Source organism: Enoplosus armatus, chromosome 11 (genome assembly GCF_043641665.1).
Source record: "Enoplosus armatus isolate fEnoArm2 chromosome 11, fEnoArm2.hap1, whole genome shotgun sequence".
NCBI classification, from domain to species: Eukaryota; Metazoa; Chordata; class Actinopteri; order Centrarchiformes; family Enoplosidae; genus Enoplosus; species Enoplosus armatus.
In genome coordinates, this window is record NC_092190.1 from 854,970 (window position 1) to 871,689 (window position 16,720).

The window sequence follows — 16,720 nt, forward strand, 5'->3', positions numbered from 1 at the left end:
CAAATGACTTTGGGCAATCTCTGAAGAGGTGGGTTGTTTCTCCACAAAGATTGCACTTTCTGCCATTGGTACATTCCTCAAAGGTGTGCCCAATTTCTCTACATTTTCCACAAATAGTCTGCTGACACGCTTCTGCCAGGTGCCCATGCTCACCACACTTGCGGCACAGCTTGGGCTGGCCCTGGTAGTGAATGTAGCCTCTGTTGTTTCCCAGAACTATCACAGATGGCAGATGTTTCAGGCCCTGGAAGCCTTGGGGGTCCTGCCATTGTTGGATGGGGACCCTCCAAGCGCAATTCCAAATGCCATCCTCATCTTTCACTTTGGTAGCCTGTCCTTTTACAGTGCAGTATCTACCCAGCCACAAACAAATGTCATCCGCATTCACGGTCTCATTGAACATTCTGATAATGATGGTTTTGGAGGCATTATCAGTCAGTTTCTCAACATTAAAAGCGGAAAACTGGGGTTTTACATTTTCAAAGCGTGTCCAAAACTCTCTCAGCAGCGCGGCAGACCGAAAGCTTACATCGAAACCTTTATTCGTTGGTAGAGTAACAATGCAATTTATATTCTCTGGTTCAAACTTAAGGGTTTTTTGGATTAACCTCCTGGAGAAGTCAATTCTGGACATCCCCAGGGGCTTTCCATGGTCATTTTCTTTAAAGGTAAATCTGACACTGTGGTGCCTCCGCATGCCGGAAATGTTGGCCGACATGGTGGAGGCACCACAAACTGAAAGGATTAAAAAGAAGGACTAAAACACTTAAGAATTGTCTAAAAAAAAACAAAACAAAAAGAAACAAAGACGATATAAATAGGACTAAGATCAATAAATATGTTAAAACCAGCAAATAATTAAAACGAACTTACCTTTTCTTGTTTAGCCGGGACAAGATGTTAAATCAACAGAGTAGAGGTAAGCAGTACTCTGTGCCAATGAATTCCTTTAGGTGTAGGATTTACAACTACAATAGAGTTGAAATTTTCTCCACAAGGAATAAGGTGAATGTCCTCCCGAGAATGGGAAGTAAAACACAATGCCACAAACAGGCAAAAGTTTTTACCACCAACAGGAAGCGATCACAGTCTTAACCAAAAGGCCGAGAAGCGATGAGCCCTGGCTGTTTGCTTCCAGAGGCCACATTCTGGAACAGCTCTCCCTTGTCCTGGCGCAGTCGTTTCAAGCGCGCATAACAATGGCTGCTTCTCAGCGCCTCCTCCCAAGCCGACAAGGTGGCAGCCTAAATCTTGTTAAGGACAGCTTCTTGTTGCTTTTCACAAACGCACGAGGCTCAGCCACACGGCAGAGCCTGCCAAAAATAGTTTTAACTCATTGGTGTTCCTCTCCACGGAAGTCTTTAGTAAAAGGCGAAAGGCTTGTGCGTGATGAAGAGAAACCCGAGTAAGTACAGGCCTCTCCAGGAGAGCGGCCGAGGAGCCTAGTCGCCCCGGTCACTACCCTCACGGTAAGCCTCACTCTGCTTGTGGAGTCCCAAATACCAGGCCACGCACATTCCCCTAGCCCTCCCCACATTAGCACAGGCTCTATCCAATGGGATCGCGGAGAAATGAAGGCCTGGCTTTTGGACACAGGCTACCAAATGTCCCAAACACTCAGGCCCTTGCGGACTCTCTGTGACGAGGGGAGCGAAAGTGCAGGGCACGTTTAACCGTACGTACCGGTGGCAGTAGGGCAATGTTCCCTATCTGTCTGCGAGTCAAAAGTGCGAATCTGGCTGCATTTTTTTGGGTGGCTTCATCTGGCTGTTGATGCTGAGCTGCGCTCTGCCCCCACCCCAGTGGTCACGGATGATACACAGTCATTTGAGAGCGGGAGCCCAGATGAGGCTCGGCGAGGGACGTCAGGCAGTCAGCAGAGGGTTTGACCCCGACTCTCTGTTTGTGTCGGTATTTGCTTTTTCACAAGGCAGGAGATGGGTGCACCGTTCCCGGCGGCACTGCAATACCGGGTCGATGCGTGGAGTGAACGGGGCAAGCCCCTTTTTCAGCTCCCGGTGCTAAAAATCCATTTAATATGTTGTCCCCTTATAGAGGACATATCAGATATTAAACTGATAAGAACAGATACTACACTTGATCTTAGCCAAAAGGCCGAGAAGCGATGAGCGCTGGCTGTTTGCTTCCAGAGGCCACATTCTGGAACAGCTCTCCCTTGTCCTGGCGCAGTCGTTTCAAGCGCGCATAACAATGGCTGCTTCTCAGCGCCTCCTCCCAAGCCGACAAGGTGGCAGCCTAAATCTTGTTAAGGACAGCTTCTTGTTGCTTTTCACAAACGCACGAGGCTCAGCCACACGGCAGAGCCTGCCAAAAATAGTTTTAACTCATTGGTGTTCCTCTCCACGGAAGTCTTTAGTAAAAGGCGAAAGGCTTGTACGTGATGAAGAGAAACCCGAGTAAGTACAGGCCTCTCCAGGAGAGCGGCCGAGGAGCCTAGTCGCCCCGGTCACTACCCTCACGGTAAGCCTCACTCTGCTTGTGGAGTCCCAAATACCAGGCCACGCACATTCCCCTAGCCCTCCCCACATTAGCACAGGCTCTATTCAATGGGATCGCGGAGAAATGAAGGCCTGGCTTTTGGACACAGGCTACCAAATGTCCCAAACACTCAGGCCCTTGCGGACTCTCTGTGACGAGGGGAGCGAAAGTGCAGGGCACGTTTAACCGTACGTACCGGTGGCAGTAGGGCAATGTTCCCTATCTGTCTGCGAGTCAAAAGTGCGAATCTGGCTGCATTTTTTTGGGTGGCTTCATCTGGCTGTTGATGCTGAGCTGCGCTCTGCCCCCACCCCAGTGGTCACGGATGATACACAGTCATTTGAGAGCGGGAGCCCAGATGAGGCTCGGCGAAGGACGTCAGACAGTCAGCAGAGGGTTTGACCCCGACTCTCTGTTTGTGTCGGTATTTGCTTTTTCACAAGGCAGGAGATGGGTGCACCGTTCCCGGCGGCACTGCAATACCGGGTCGATGCGTGGAGTGAACGGGGCAAGCCCCTTTTTCAGCTCCCGGTGCTAAAAATCCATTTAATATGTTGTCCCCTTATAGAGGACATATCAGATATTAAACTGATAAGAACAGATACTACACTTGATCTTAGCCAAAAGGCCGAGAAGCGATGAGCCCTGGCTGTTTGCTTCCAGAGGCCACATTCTGGAACAGCTCTCCCTTGTCCTGGCGCAGTCGTTTCAAGCGCGCATAACAATGGCTGCTTCTCAGCGCCTCCTCCCAAGCCGACAAGGTGGCAGCCTAAATCTTGTTAAGGACAGCTTCTTGTTGCTTTTCACAAACGCACGAGGCTCAGCCACACGGCAGAGCCTGCCAAAAATAGTTTTAACTCATTGGTGTTCCTCTCCACGGAAGTCTTTAGTAAAAGGCGAAAGGCTTGTACGTGATGAAGAGAAACCCGAGTAAGTACAGGCCTCTCCAGGAGAGCGGCCGAGGAGCCTAGTCGCCCCGGTCACTACCCTCACGGTAAGCCTCACTCTGCTTGTGGAGTCCCAAATACCAGGCCACGCACATTCCCCTAGCCCTCCCCACATTAGCACAGGCTCTATTCAATGGGATCGCGGAGAAATGAAGGCCTGGCTTTTGGACACAGGCTACCAAATGTCCCAAACACTCAGGCCCTTGCGGACTCTCTGTGACGAGGGGAGCGAAAGTGCAGGGCACGTTTAACCGTACGTACCGGTGGCAGTAGGGCAATGTTCCCTATCTGTCTGCGAGTCAAAAGTGCGAATCTGGCTGCATTTTTTTGGGTGGCTTCATCTGGCTGTTGATGCTGAGCTGCGCTCTGCCCCCACCCCAGTGGTCACGGATGATACACAGTCATTTGAGAGCGGGAGCCCAGATGAGGCTCGGCGAAGGACGTCAGACAGTCAGCAGAGGGTTTGACCCCGACTCTCTGTTTGTGTCGGTATTTGCTTTTTCACAAGGCAGGAGATGGGTGCACCGTTCCCGGCGGCACTGCAATACCGGGTCGATGCGTGGAGTGAACGGGGCAAGCCCCTTTTTCAGCTCCCGGTGCTAAAAATCCATTTAATATGTTGTCCCCTTATAGAGGACATATCAGATATTAAACTGATAAGAACAGATACTACACTTGATCTTAGCCAAAAGGCCGAGAAGCGATGAGCCCTGGCTGTTTGCTTCCAGAGGCCACATTCTGGAACAGCTCTCCCTTGTCCTGGCGCAGTCGTTTCAAGCGCGCATAACAATGGCTGCTTCTCAGCGCCTCCTCCCAAGCCGACAAGGTGGCAGCCTAAATCTTGTTAAGGACAGCTTCTTGTTGCTTTTCACAAACGCACGAGGCTCAGCCACACGGCAGAGCCTGCCAAAAATAGTTTTAACTCATTGGTGTTCCTCTCCACGGAAGTCTTTAGTAAAAGGCGAAAGGCTTGTACGTGATGAAGAGAAACCCGAGTAAGTACAGGCCTCTCCAGGAGAGCGGCCGAGGAGCCTAGTCGCCCCGGTCACTACCCTCACGGTAAGCCTCACTCTGCTTGTGGAGTCCCAAATACCAGGCCACGCACATTCCCCTAGCCCTCCCCACATTAGCACAGGCTCTATTCAATGGGATCGCGGAGAAATGAAGGCCTGGCTTTTGGACACAGGCTACCAAATGTCCCAAACACTCAGGCCCTTGCGGACTCTCTGTGACGAGGGGAGCGAAAGTGCAGGGCACGTTTAACCGTACGTACCGGTGGCAGTAGGGCAATGTTCCCTATCTGTCTGCGAGTCAAAAGTGCGAATCTGGCTGCATTTTTTTGGGTGGCTTCATCTGGCTGTTGATGCTGAGCTGCGCTCTGCCCCCACCCCAGTGGTCACGGATGATACACAGTCATTTGAGAGCGGGAGCCCAGATGAGGCTCGGCGAGGGACGTCAGGCAGTCAGCAGAGGGTTTGACCCCGACTCTCTCTTTGTGTCGGTATTTGCTTTTTCACAAGGCAGGAGATGGGTGCACCGTTTCCGGCGGCACTGCAATACCGGGTCGATGCGTGGAGTGAACGGGGCAAGCCCCTTTTTCAGCTCCCGGTGCTAAAAATCCATTTAATATGTTGTCCCCTTATAGAGGACATATCAGATATTAAACTGATAAGAACAGATACTACACTTGATCTTAGCCAAAAGGCCGAGAAGCGATGAGCCCTGGCTGTTTGCTTCCAGTGGCCACATTCTGGAACAGCTCTCCCTTGTCCTGGCGCAGTCGTTTCAAGCGCGCATAACAATGGCTGCTTCTCAGCGCCTCCTCCCAAGCCGACAAGGTGGCAGCCTAAATCTTGTTAAGGACAGCTTCTTGTTGCTTTTCACAAACGCACGAGGCTCAGCCACACGGCAGAGCCTGCCAAAAATAGTTTTAACTCATTGGTGTTCCTCTCCACGGAAGTCTTTAGTAAAAGGCGAAAGGCTTGTACGTGATGAAGAGAAACCCGAGTAAGTACAGGCCTCTCCAGGAGAGCGGCCGAGGAGCCTAGTCGCCCCGGTCACTACCCTCACGGTAAGCCTCACTCTGCTTGTGGAGTCCCAAATACCAGGCCACGCACATTCCCCTAGCCCTCCCCACATTAGCACAGGCTCTATCCAATGGGATCGCGGAGAAATGAAGGCCTGGCTTTTGGACACAGGCTACCAAATGTCCCAAACACTCAGGCCCTTGCGGACTCTCTGTGACGAGGGGAGCGAAAGTGCAGGGCACGTTTAACCGTACGTACCGGTGGCAGTAGGGCAATGTTCCCTATCTGTCTGCGAGTCAAAAGTGCGAATCTGGCTGCATTTTTTTGGGTGGCTTCATCTGGCTGTTGATGCTGAGCTGCGCTCTGCCCCCACCCCAGTGGTCACGGATGATACACAGTCATTTGAGAGCGGGAGCCCAGATGAGGCTCGGCGAGGGACGTCAGGCAGTCAGCAGAGGGTTTGACCCCGACTCTCTGTTTGTGTCGGTATTTGCTTTTTCACAAGGCAGGAGATGGGTGCACCGTTCCCGGCGGCACTGCAATACCGGGTCGATGCGTGGAGTGAACGGGGCAAGCCCCTTTTTCAGCTCCCGGTGCTAAAAATCCATTTAATATGTTGTCCCCTTATAGAGGACATATCAGATATTAAACTGATAAGAACAGATACTACACTTGATCTTAGCCAAAAGGCCGAGAAGCGATGAGCCCTGGCTGTTTGCTTCCAGAGGCCACATTCTGGAACAGCTCTCCCTTGTCCTGGCGCAGTCGTTTCAAGCGCGCATAACAATGGCTGCTTCTCAGCGCCTCCTCCCAAGCCGACAAGGTGGCAGCCTAAATCTTGTTAAGGACAGCTTCTTGTTGCTTTTCACAAACGCACGAGGCTCAGCCACACGGCAGAGCCTGCCAAAAATAGTTTTAACTCATTGGTGTTCCTCTCCACGGAAGTCTTTAGTAAAAGGCGAAAGGCTTGTACGTGATGAAGAGAAACCCGAGTAAGTACAGGCCTCTCCAGGAGAGCGGCCGAGGAGCCTAGTCGCCCCGGTCACTACCCTCACGGTAAGCCTCACTCTGCTTGTGGAGTCCCAAATACCAGGCCACGCACATTCCCCTAGCCCTCCCCACATTAGCACAGGCTCTATCCAATGGGATCGCGGAGAAATGAAGGCCTGGCTTTTGGACACAGGCTACCAAATGTCCCAAACACTCAGGCCCTTGCGGACTCTCTGTGACGAGGGGAGCGAAAGTGCAGGGCACGTTTAACCGTACGTACCGGTGGCAGTAGGGCAATGTTCCCTATCTGTCTGCGAGTCAAAAGTGCGAATCTGGCTGCATTTTTTTGGGTGGCTTCATCTGGCTGTTGATGCTGAGCTGCGCTCTGCCCCCACCCCAGTGGTCACGGATGATACACAGTCATTTGAGAGCGGGAGCCCAGATGAGGCTCGGCGAGGGACGTCAGGCAGTCAGCAGAGGGTTTGACCCCGACTCTCTCTTTGTGTCGGTATTTGCTTTTTCACAAGGCAGGAGATGGGTGCACCGTTCCCGGCGGCACTGCAATACCGGGTCGATGCGTGGAGTGAACGGGGCAAGCCCCTTTTTCAGCTCCCGGTGCTAAAAATCCATTTAATATGTTGTCCCCTTATAGAGGACATATCAGATATTAAACTGATAAGAACAGATTTTTTTTCTTTCGAAAAGATTTATTGACACTCATTTCATAGTAATTTCACATAAAACCCAGAGTTAAGACATACAAATTACCTTTTAAAATACAAGAAATCAATCAATACAATGGTGCAACATGTAAGACCATATTTAAATATTCAAAACACTGTCGTCAGAGGTATTACAGATGAGATTTCTCACAAGTTAAAAATTATACATTTTGTGCATGTCTGTGTGTTTTGAGTGTCCATTTTAAAATGTCCAACCCAACAAAAAAAACAAAAACAAATGGGGAGTGCTTCGGTAAAAATCCTCCCTTCCAACTCCATTGCTGTGCAGGAGCATAGTGATTCCCTACCAAGGATAAGTCATTCCGCTCTCCCAAACAGATTTGGTCTCTCGGAATCCTTTCTTGGTGCTCAGAGGAGACCTTCGCCCTGTTGCTCCTTCCCACCTGCCTCACCCGGAGAGTCAGGCCGCCGCTGCTTTGAACTTCTTTTGTGTGGCTCCGGCTCCTTCGTCCGAATGGGCACAAATGCGATTCTTCTTTGTGGCTGTGTCCTTGGCCTGCCGCCTGCAGCTTCGGCTGCTTGGACCGTCGCTGCGGCCATCCGGATCGCAGCCACGGGGGGGATCTGCATGTGCTTCCTTGCCAGCAAGTTTCTGGAGGTCCATATGGCGTCTTTTATGGCGGCTAGGGTAAGCCACTGCTTGGGGAAGTCGCATGCTGGCAATTGTTTTTGGCCCACCCCATACAGCACCAGCTGTGCTGTAAGGACCTCCCTTGCTGGCAAGTACGGGAATTGCAAGGAGCCGGCCGTTGCCCACTGTTCTACGGCAGCGCTGCACTCCCAGAGCAAATGCCTCACCGACTCGGGCGCGCCACAACCTGGTCGGGGACAAGTTGAATGTGTGGACAAGCCCCGGGAGTGCATTACGGACCTGACTGGGAGGATCTCGTGAGCCACCATCCATGACAGGTCCCGGAGTCTGTTTGGAAGAGCGGAATGGTTCACGTTGCGCCACACTGCTGAAGGCTCGCCCAATGCGAGCCCGCGCACTGGACTCACTGGTTCCTGCTCCTGCACAACAGAAATGACAGAACGGTGGTTGGTTAAAACTTTCAACTCCTCCTGCTCAAGGTTAAAATGCCTTAAAAATGTCTGGATAAAAGCGTAGGTTGGTGGCAGGTTAAAAGACACAGGTACTTTAAGATCATTGGGTAAAATTTTTAATCGTCTGAGGTAGGACCCCATCCAGAACCGTGTCATTGCTGTTGTTTTGGGGTTTCTGGATGGGGCTGTGGCGGTTGTGATGTGTAGTGCTGTGTATCTGCTCCCTAAAAACAAGTACAGGTCAGGGACTCCTTTTCCTCCTTTCTCCTTCGGCTTCTTCATCACATATCTCCTCAGACGTTCCCACTTGGAGCCCCACAGGAAATAAAAGATGGCTCTTTCCAAGTCTAAAAGCACTCTTCTAGGTGGGAAAAAAACAGAACTGATGAGTAAAAGCAAAGGTAAAATCACAGCTTTGATGATTAAAACCTTTCCTTCCATTGTCAGTCTTCTAAGTCTCCAGTACCCTAGTCTCTGCCTGACTTTCCCTACAATGTCTGGCCAATTTGTTTTCCCTCCCCCCTCCCTATCAAATTTGATCCCAAGTATCTTTTGGTCTGTCTGGGTCACAGTCAGGGGGAGTCCTGTCATCTCAGTCGCTGTCCACGGTCCATAAAAGTGGGCTTGGGTCTTGCCTCTGTTGAGTTTTGACCCAGAGGCCCGTCCAAACCAGTCAGTCAAGTCCAGCGTCCTGTTGACAGATAAAAGGTCAGTGCATAAAATGTTCACGTCGTCCATGTATAAAAAACACTTTGTCTCCAGTCCCCCGCTCCCTGGGGCTCCAACCCCATTGATTTGTTGGTCCCTTCTCAAGATCTGTGCCAGTGGTTCTATGCAGAGAACATAGAGGAGGGCAGATAACGGACAACCCTGACGGACACCGCAGTTTATATCCACTGCTTCTGTAAGATGCCCGTTAACAGTGAATTTGCTGGTAATGCCCTGGTACAGCATTCTCACCCAGGCTATAAACCTTCTTGGAAACCCCATTTTTTGCAGCACCTGGAAAAGGTACTGGTGCGAGATCCGATCAAAGGCTTTCTCAAAATCTAAATTTAGGACAACTAGCCGGATGTTTCTGTCTCTCGCATAACAGATGGTGTCTCGGATCAGTACGAGGCTGTCGGTGATCTTCCTCCCCGGGACAGCACAGGCTTGATCAGGGTGAATCAGGTCTTCTAAAAACAAAGACATGCGGGATGCTAAAACCTTACTAAAAAGTTTACAATCAAAATTTAAAAGTGTAATGGGTCTCCAGTTCTTCAAATCTGTCTTGTCTTTGTCTTTGTGAAGGAGAGTCACTATCCCTACTCTAAAACTGTCAGGAAGTCGGTCAAGTTTTTCAAAATCCATAAAAACAGCAATCAAGTCAGGTGCTAAAATGTCCCAGAACGTCACATAAAATTCCAGAGGGAGCCCATCTTCTCCTGGAGACTTACCTGCCTTAAAAGACTTGAGACATTTATTTAACTCGAGAATGTTAAAATCTTGGGTTAAAAGCTCACTGTCATTTACTGCTTGGTCAATAACTTCTAAGACTTCAGTCATGGTGTCCCACTTAACGTGTTTTTCTTTGTATAGTTCTCTATAAAAATGTCCGACAGTTTCTATGATTTCCTCTGTGGTGTCAGCTATGCACCCATTTTCTTTTCTTAGTCTAAAAATACTCCCCCCTTTATTCATAATTTTCTTAAAAAAGTATCTTGTGCACTTCTCTCCTTCCTCTATTTCCCTCTCCTTGCTTCTCAAAATGACACCCTTGCTTTTAATTTCTGCTGAGGCTGACATCTGGGTTTTAATTTGTTTGATTTCTTCATTAAAATCCATCCCCTGTTGGTTTAGTTTAAAATACCGCTGGAGTCGTTTCTGCAGTCCCAACATGCGTCTGTTGTCCCTGTCTTTTTTTTTCTTGCCTGCCTGTCTAAAGAAAGTCTGGGTCCTTGCTTTCACCATTTCCCACCAGTGTGCACGTGTATCGTAGAAGTCTTGAAGGGTCTGCCACTCTTGGTACTGCTCTCTATACTGTCTACCTAACTCCCTATCTTCTAAAAGGGAGCAGTTGAGCTTCCACAGACCGCTTCCTGATGTCACACCCGAAGAGAGTGAGAGAGTGCAGGAGAGCATTGCGTGGTCTGAAAAGAAAACAGGTGTCAATCTAGCATCAGTTGGTGGGCAATCACGTGATAAAATGTAATCAATGCGAGAGGCTCGGGTGCCATCACCACTAAACCAGGTGAAGCCCTCCTCTCTGGGATGCGTGGTTTTAAAACAGTCCAGAAGTTTAAAATCCCTGCATATGCCCTGAAATAAGACTGAGGTTTTGTCCACTTTAAAATCTTCACCTGCTCTCTTCCTATCATTCCTGCTTAAAATACAATTAAAATCTCCCCCTACAACTAAAGGTGCCCTACCTAGCATGTGGAACTGCAAGTCTTCTAAAAGATCATACCTGTCATTTCTGTCGTTAAAGCCATAAATATTTAAGACGTTAAAATCTTTTCCCATAAAAGTCAGGTGTGCTAAAAGTGCCCGACCATCTCTCACCACAGTGCTGCCCTTCACCAAAACCAGGGGGTTTTTGATTAAAATGGCCACTCCGTCATTTCTGTTTGCGTTTGATCCGCTCCACATCGATGTTTGTGGCCATAGCTCCTCCCACTCTCTGTAGTGGTTTAAAAATGGCAGGCCACATTCCTGTATTAAAAACACATCTGACTTAAAAGAATTAAGAAAGGATAAAACAGTCTGGGCTCTAACTCGTGACTTCACGCTTCTCACATTGATGGTTGAGAAGGTGAGTGCCATGAGTATGGTTAAAATTAACAGGTATGAAATCTTAAAAGTCTAAAAGGGATTATCAATGTTAAAAAAAAAGCAGTTATTTAAATTTCTTGTGAACGGAGCTCTTCCTTCACTCTCATGGGTGAAGAGTGACGGGGTTGAGCTTCATTCCCCTGTCGGACTCTAGGGGTAGGCCTTGGACGCATGGTCGCATTGAGATTTGAGTCCTTAGGGGTTGATTGCAGAGCTATTGTTAGGAAAGAGACCTCATTTGGAGAATTGGAGGGGAAGACTCTAGGCTCCTCCACAGATGGGCTGTTTGAGTAGTTCCCAGCTCTTCCCCTCTTCTCTGAGACTACAGGAGACTCAGAGGACAATTCTGATATAGGCCTCTTGGTCTGCTGGGCGTTGGGGAGGGAGGCGTCCTCACTATCGCCCTGTGATTGGTCATTTTCACATTCTGAGCAAGCTCCGGCTTTTGCCTGCATTGCCCCATCTTCCTCAAGACTTTCCAGTTGCGGGGCAATTGCAGGCCCCTCCTCTCCTTCATATCCGGAGCTAGCTCCGCCTTCTGCCTGCATTGCCCCATCTTCCTCACCACTCTCCATTTGTGGGGCAATTGCAGGCCCCTCCCCCTCTCCCGCCTCTCCTGATCCTGGCCTTCCAGTCACAGGATTTGGCGGGAGATTTGAATTTCCCAGCCCAGCTTCTTCAATTAGCTCTCTAACTGCTTCCTCTTGTCCACCATTTTGTGGGGTTTTCGCTGCCTTCAGTTTGTTGGCAAATGACTTTGGGCAATCTCTGAAGAGGTGGGTTGTTTCTCCACAAAGATTGCACTTTCTGCCATTGGTACATTCCTCAAAGGTGTGCCCAATTTCTCTACATTTTCCACAAATAGTCTGCTGACACGCTTCTGCCAGGTGCCCATGCTCACCACACTTGCGGCACAGCTTGGGCTGGCCCTGGTAGTGAATGTAGCCTCTGTTGTTTCCCAGAACTATCACAGATGGCAGATGTTTCAGGCCCTGGAAGCCTTGGGGGTCCTGCCATTGTTGGATGGGGACCCTCCAAGCGCAATTCCAAATGCCATCCTCATCTTTCACTTTGGTAGCCTGTCCTTTTACAGTGCAGTATCTACCCAGCCACAAACAAATGTCATCCGCATTCACGGTCTCATTGAACATTCTGATAATGATGGTTTTGGAGGCATTATCAGTCAGTTTCTCAACATTAAAAGCGGAAAACTGGGGTTTTACATTTTCAAAGCGTGTCCAAAACTCTCTCAGCAGCGCGGCAGACCGAAAGCTTACATCGAAACCTTTATTCGTTGGTAGAGTAACAATGCAATTTATATTCTCTGGTTCAAACTTAAGGGTTTTTTGGATTAACCTCCTGGAGAAGTCAATTCTGGACATCCCCAGGGGCTTTCCATGGTCATTTTCTTTAAAGGTAAATCTGACACTGTGGTGCCTCCGCATGCCGGAAATGTTGGCCGACATGGTGGAGGCACCACAAACTGAAAGGATTAAAAAGAAGGACTAAAACACTTAAGAATTGTCTAAAAAAAAACAAAACAAAAAGAAACAAAGACGATATAAATAGGACTAAGATCAATAAATATGTTAAAACCAGCAAATAATTAAAACGAACTTACCTTTTCTTGTTTAGCCGGGACAAGATGTTAAATCAACAGAGTAGAGGTAAGCAGTACTCTGTGCCAATGAATTCCTTTAGGTGTAGGATTTACAACTACAATAGAGTTGAAATTTTCTCCACAAGGAATAAGGTGAATGTCCTCCCGAGAATGGGAAGTAAAACACAATGCCACAAACAGGCAAAAGTTTTTACCACCAACAGGAAGCGATCACAGTCTTAGCCAAAAGGCCGAGAAGCGATGAGCCCTGGCTGTTTGCTTCCAGAGGCCACATTCTGGAACAGCTCTCCCTTGTCCTGGCGCAGTCGTTTCAAGCGCGCATAACAATGGCTGCTTCTCAGCGCCTCCTCCCAAGCCGACAAGGTGGCAGCCTAAATCTTGTTAAGGACAGCTTCTTGTTGCTTTTCACAAACGCACGAGGCTCAGCCACACGGCAGAGCCTGCCAAAAATAGTTTTAACTCATTGGTGTTCCTCTCCACGGAAGTCTTTAGTAAAAGGCGAAAGGCTTGTACGTGATGAAGAGAAACCCGAGTAAGTACAGGCCTCTCCAGGAGAGCGGCCGAGGAGCCTAGTCGCCCCGGTCACTACCCTCACGGTAAGCCTCACTCTGCTTGTGGAGTCCCAAATACCAGGCCACGCACATTCCCCTAGCCCTCCCCACATTAGCACAGGCTCTATCCAATGGGATCGCGGAGAAATGAAGGCCTGGCTTTTGGACACAGGCTATCAAATGTCCCAAACACTCAGGCCCTTGCGGACTCTCTGTGACGAGGGGAGCGAAAGTGCAGGGCACGTTTAACCGTACGTACCGGTTGGCATTAGGGCAATGTTCCCTATCTGTCTGCGAGTCAAAAGTGCGAATCTGGCTGCATTTTTTTGGGTGGCTTCATCTGGCTGTTGATGCTGAGCTGTCCTCTGCCCCCACCCCAGTGGTCACGGATGATACACAGTCATTTGAGAGCGGGAGCCCAGATGAGGCTCGGCGAGGGACGTCAGGCAGTCAGCAGAGGGTTTGACCCCGACTCTCTGTTTGTGTCGGTATTTGCTTTTTCACAAGGCAGGAGATGGGTGCACCGTTCCCGGCGGCACTGCAATACCGGGTCGATGCGTGGAGTGAACGGGGCAAGCCCCTTTTTCAGCTCCCGGTGCTAAAAATCCATTTAATATGTTGTCCCCTTATAGAGGACATATCAGATATTAAACTGATAAGAACAGATTTTTTCTTTCGAAAAGATTTATTGACACCCATTTCATAGTAATTTCACATAAAACCCAGAGTTAAGACATACAAATTACCTTTTAAAATACAAGAAATCAATCAATACAATGGTGCAACAGGTAAGACCATATTTAAATATTCAAAACACTGTCGTCAGAGGTATTACAGATGAGATTTCTCACAAGTTAAAAATTAAACATTTTGTGCATGTCTGTGTGTTTTGAGTGTCCATTTTAAAATGTCTTTAAAAAAAAAACAAAAAAAACAAAAACAAATGGGGAGTGCTTCAGTAAAAATCCTCCCTTCCAACTCCATTGCTGTGCAGGAGCATAGTGATTCCCTACCAAGGATAAGTCATTCCGCTCTCCCAAACAGATTTGGTCTCTCGGAATCCTTTCTTGGTGCTCAGAGGAGACCTTCGCCCTGTTGCTCCTTCCCACCTGCCTCACCCGGAGAGTCAGGCCGCCGCTGCTTTGAACTTCTTTTGTGTGGCTCCGGCTCCTTCGTCCGAATGGGCACAAATGCGATTCTTCTTTGTGGCTGTGTCCTTGGCCTGCCGCCTGCAGCTTCGGCTGCTTGGACCGTCGCTGCGGCCATCCGGATCGCAGCCACGGGGGGGATCTGCATGTGCTTCCTTGCCAGCAAGTTTCTGGAGGTCCATATGGCGTCTTTTATGGCGGCTAGGGTAAGCCACTGCTTGGGGAAGTCGCATGCTGGCAATTGTTTTTGGCCCACCCCATACAGCACCAGCTGTGCTGTAAGGACCTCCCTTGCTGGCAAGTACGGGAATTGCAAGGAGCCGGCCGTTGCCCACTGTTCTACGGCAGCGCTGCACTCCCAGAGCAAATGCCTCACCGACTCGGGTGCGCCACAACCTGGTCGGGGACAAGTTGAATGTGTGGACAAGCCCCGGGAGTGCATTACGGACCTGACTGGGAGGATCTCGTGAGCCACCATCCATGACAGGTCCCGGAGTCTGTTTGGAAGAGCGGAATGGTTCACGTTGCGCCACACTGCTGAAGGCTCGCCCAATGCGAGCCCGCGCACTGGACTCACTGGTTCCTGCTCCTGCACAACAGAAATGACAGAACGGTGGTTGGTTAAAACTTTCAACTCCTCCTGCTCAAGGTTAAAATGCCTTAAAAATGTCTGGATAAAAGCGTAGGTTGGTGGCAGGTTAAAAGACACAGGTACTTTAAGATCATTGGGTAAAATTTTTAATCGTCTGAGGTAGGACCCCATCCAGAACCGTGTCATTGCTGTTGTTTTGGGGTTTCTGGATGGGGCTGTGGCGGTTGTGATGTGTAGTGCTGTGTATCTGCTCCCTAAAAACAAGTACAGGTCAGGGACTCCTTTTCCTCCTTTCTCCTTCGGCTTCTTCATCACATATCTCCTCAGACGTTCCCACTTGGAGCCCCACAGGAAATAAAAGATGGCTCTTTCCAAGTCTAAAAGCACTCTTCTAGGTGGGAAAAAAACAGAACTGATGAGTAAAAGCAAAGGTAAAATCACAGCTTTGATGATTAAAACCTTTCCTTCCATTGTCAGTCTTCTAAGTCTCCAGTACCCTAGTCTCTGCCTGACTTTCCCTACAATGTCTGGCCAATTTGTTTTCCCTCCCCCCTCCCTATCAAATTTGATCCCAAGTATCTTTTGGTCTGTCTGGGTCACAGTCAGGGGGAGTCCTGTCATCTCAGTCGCTGTCCACGGTCCATAAAAGTGGGCTTGGGTCTTGCCTCTGTTGAGTTTTGACCCAGAGGCCCGTCCAAACCAGTCAGTCAAGTCCAGCGTCCTGTTGACAGATAAAAGGTCAGTGCATAAAATGTTCACGTCGTCCATGTATAAAAAACACTTTGTCTCCAGTCCCCCGCTCCCTGGGGCTCCAACCCCATTGATTTGTTGGTCCCTTCTCAAGATCTGTGCCAGTGGTTCTATGCAGAGAACATAGAGGAGGGCAGATAACGGACAACCCTGACGGACACCGCAGTTTATATCCACTGCTTCTGTAAGATGCCCGTTAACAGTGAATTTGCTGGTAATGCCCTGGTACAGCATTCTCACCCAGGCTATAAACCTTCTTGGAAACCCCATTTTTTGCAGCACCTGGAAAAGGTACTGGTGCGAGATCCGATCAAAGGCTTTCTCAAAATCTAAATTTAGGACAACTAGCCGGATGTTTCTGTCTCTCGCATAACAGATGGTGTCTCGGATCAGTACGAGGCTGTCGGTGATCTTCCTCCCCGGGACAGCACAGGCTTGATCAGGGTGAATCAGGTCTTCTAAAAACAAAGACATGCGGGATGCTAAAACCTTACTAAAAAGTTTACAATCAAAATTTAAAAGTGTAATGGGTCTCCAGTTCTTCAAATCTGTCTTGTCTTTGTCTTTGTGAAGGAGAGTCACTATCCCTACTCTAAAACTGTCAGGAAGTCGGTCAAGTTTTTCAAAATCCATAAAAACAGCAAGCAAGTCAGGTGCTAAAATGTCCCAGAACGTCACATAAAATTCCAGAGGGAGCCCATCTTCTCCTGGAGACTTACCTGCCTTAAAAGACTTGAGACATTTATTTAACTCGAGAATGTTAAAATCTTGGGTTAAAAGCTCACTGTCATTTACTGCTTGGTCAATAACTTCTAAGACTTCAGTCATGGTGTCCCACTTAATGTGTTTTTCTTTGTATAGTTCTCTATAAAAATGTCCGACAGTTTCTATGATTTCCTCTGTGGTGTCAGCTATGCACCCATTTTCTTTTCTTAGTCTAAAAATACTCCCCCCTTTATTCATAATTTTCTTAAAAAAATATCTTGTGCACTTC

At 48.9% G+C, this 16,720-nt stretch overlaps 12 non-coding genes and 2 pseudogenes across 12 annotated transcripts; all 14 read right to left on the reverse strand.

The window, feature by feature from the left end:
* Positions 1 to 1,292: 1,292 nt before the first annotated feature.
* LOC139293310 (U5 spliceosomal RNA) lies at positions 1,293 to 1,409 on the reverse strand. Its single transcript, XR_011597927.1, has one exon. It is a non-coding gene; the product is annotated as a U5 spliceosomal RNA (small nuclear RNA).
* A 527-nt stretch (positions 1,410 to 1,936) lies between these two features.
* On the reverse strand, positions 1,937 to 2,127 carry LOC139292989 (U2 spliceosomal RNA). Its single transcript, XR_011597656.1, has one exon. It is a non-coding gene; the product is annotated as a U2 spliceosomal RNA (small nuclear RNA).
* Positions 2,128 to 2,304: 177 nt separating this feature from the next.
* On the reverse strand, positions 2,305 to 2,421 carry LOC139293253 (U5 spliceosomal RNA). Its single transcript, XR_011597870.1, has one exon. It is a non-coding gene; the product is annotated as a U5 spliceosomal RNA (small nuclear RNA).
* A 527-nt stretch (positions 2,422 to 2,948) lies between these two features.
* LOC139292990 (U2 spliceosomal RNA) lies at positions 2,949 to 3,139 on the reverse strand. The gene has a single exon (XR_011597657.1). It is a non-coding gene; the product is annotated as a U2 spliceosomal RNA (small nuclear RNA).
* Positions 3,140 to 3,316: 177 nt separating this feature from the next.
* LOC139293254 (U5 spliceosomal RNA) lies at positions 3,317 to 3,433 on the reverse strand. Its single transcript, XR_011597871.1, has one exon. It is a non-coding gene; the product is annotated as a U5 spliceosomal RNA (small nuclear RNA).
* A 527-nt stretch (positions 3,434 to 3,960) lies between these two features.
* LOC139292991 (U2 spliceosomal RNA) lies at positions 3,961 to 4,151 on the reverse strand. Its single transcript, XR_011597658.1, has one exon. It is a non-coding gene; the product is annotated as a U2 spliceosomal RNA (small nuclear RNA).
* Positions 4,152 to 4,328: 177 nt separating this feature from the next.
* LOC139293256 (U5 spliceosomal RNA) lies at positions 4,329 to 4,445 on the reverse strand. The gene has a single exon (XR_011597873.1). It is a non-coding gene; the product is annotated as a U5 spliceosomal RNA (small nuclear RNA).
* Positions 4,446 to 4,972: 527 nt separating this feature from the next.
* On the reverse strand, positions 4,973 to 5,163 carry LOC139293041 (U2 spliceosomal RNA). The gene has a single exon (XR_011597705.1). It is a non-coding gene; the product is annotated as a U2 spliceosomal RNA (small nuclear RNA).
* A 177-nt stretch (positions 5,164 to 5,340) lies between these two features.
* On the reverse strand, positions 5,341 to 5,457 carry LOC139293257 (U5 spliceosomal RNA). Its single transcript, XR_011597874.1, has one exon. It is a non-coding gene; the product is annotated as a U5 spliceosomal RNA (small nuclear RNA).
* Positions 5,458 to 5,984: 527 nt separating this feature from the next.
* LOC139292992 (U2 spliceosomal RNA) lies at positions 5,985 to 6,175 on the reverse strand. The gene has a single exon (XR_011597659.1). It is a non-coding gene; the product is annotated as a U2 spliceosomal RNA (small nuclear RNA).
* A 177-nt stretch (positions 6,176 to 6,352) lies between these two features.
* Positions 6,353 to 6,469, reverse strand: LOC139293258 (U5 spliceosomal RNA). Its single transcript, XR_011597875.1, has one exon. It is a non-coding gene; the product is annotated as a U5 spliceosomal RNA (small nuclear RNA).
* A 527-nt stretch (positions 6,470 to 6,996) lies between these two features.
* LOC139293058 (U2 spliceosomal RNA) lies at positions 6,997 to 7,172 on the reverse strand (annotated as a pseudogene).
* Positions 7,173 to 13,104: 5,932 nt separating this feature from the next.
* Positions 13,105 to 13,221, reverse strand: LOC139293259 (U5 spliceosomal RNA). The gene has a single exon (XR_011597876.1). It is a non-coding gene; the product is annotated as a U5 spliceosomal RNA (small nuclear RNA).
* Positions 13,222 to 13,749: 528 nt separating this feature from the next.
* LOC139293066 (U2 spliceosomal RNA) lies at positions 13,750 to 13,923 on the reverse strand (annotated as a pseudogene).
* Between the last annotated feature and the right edge of the window lie 2,797 nt (positions 13,924 to 16,720).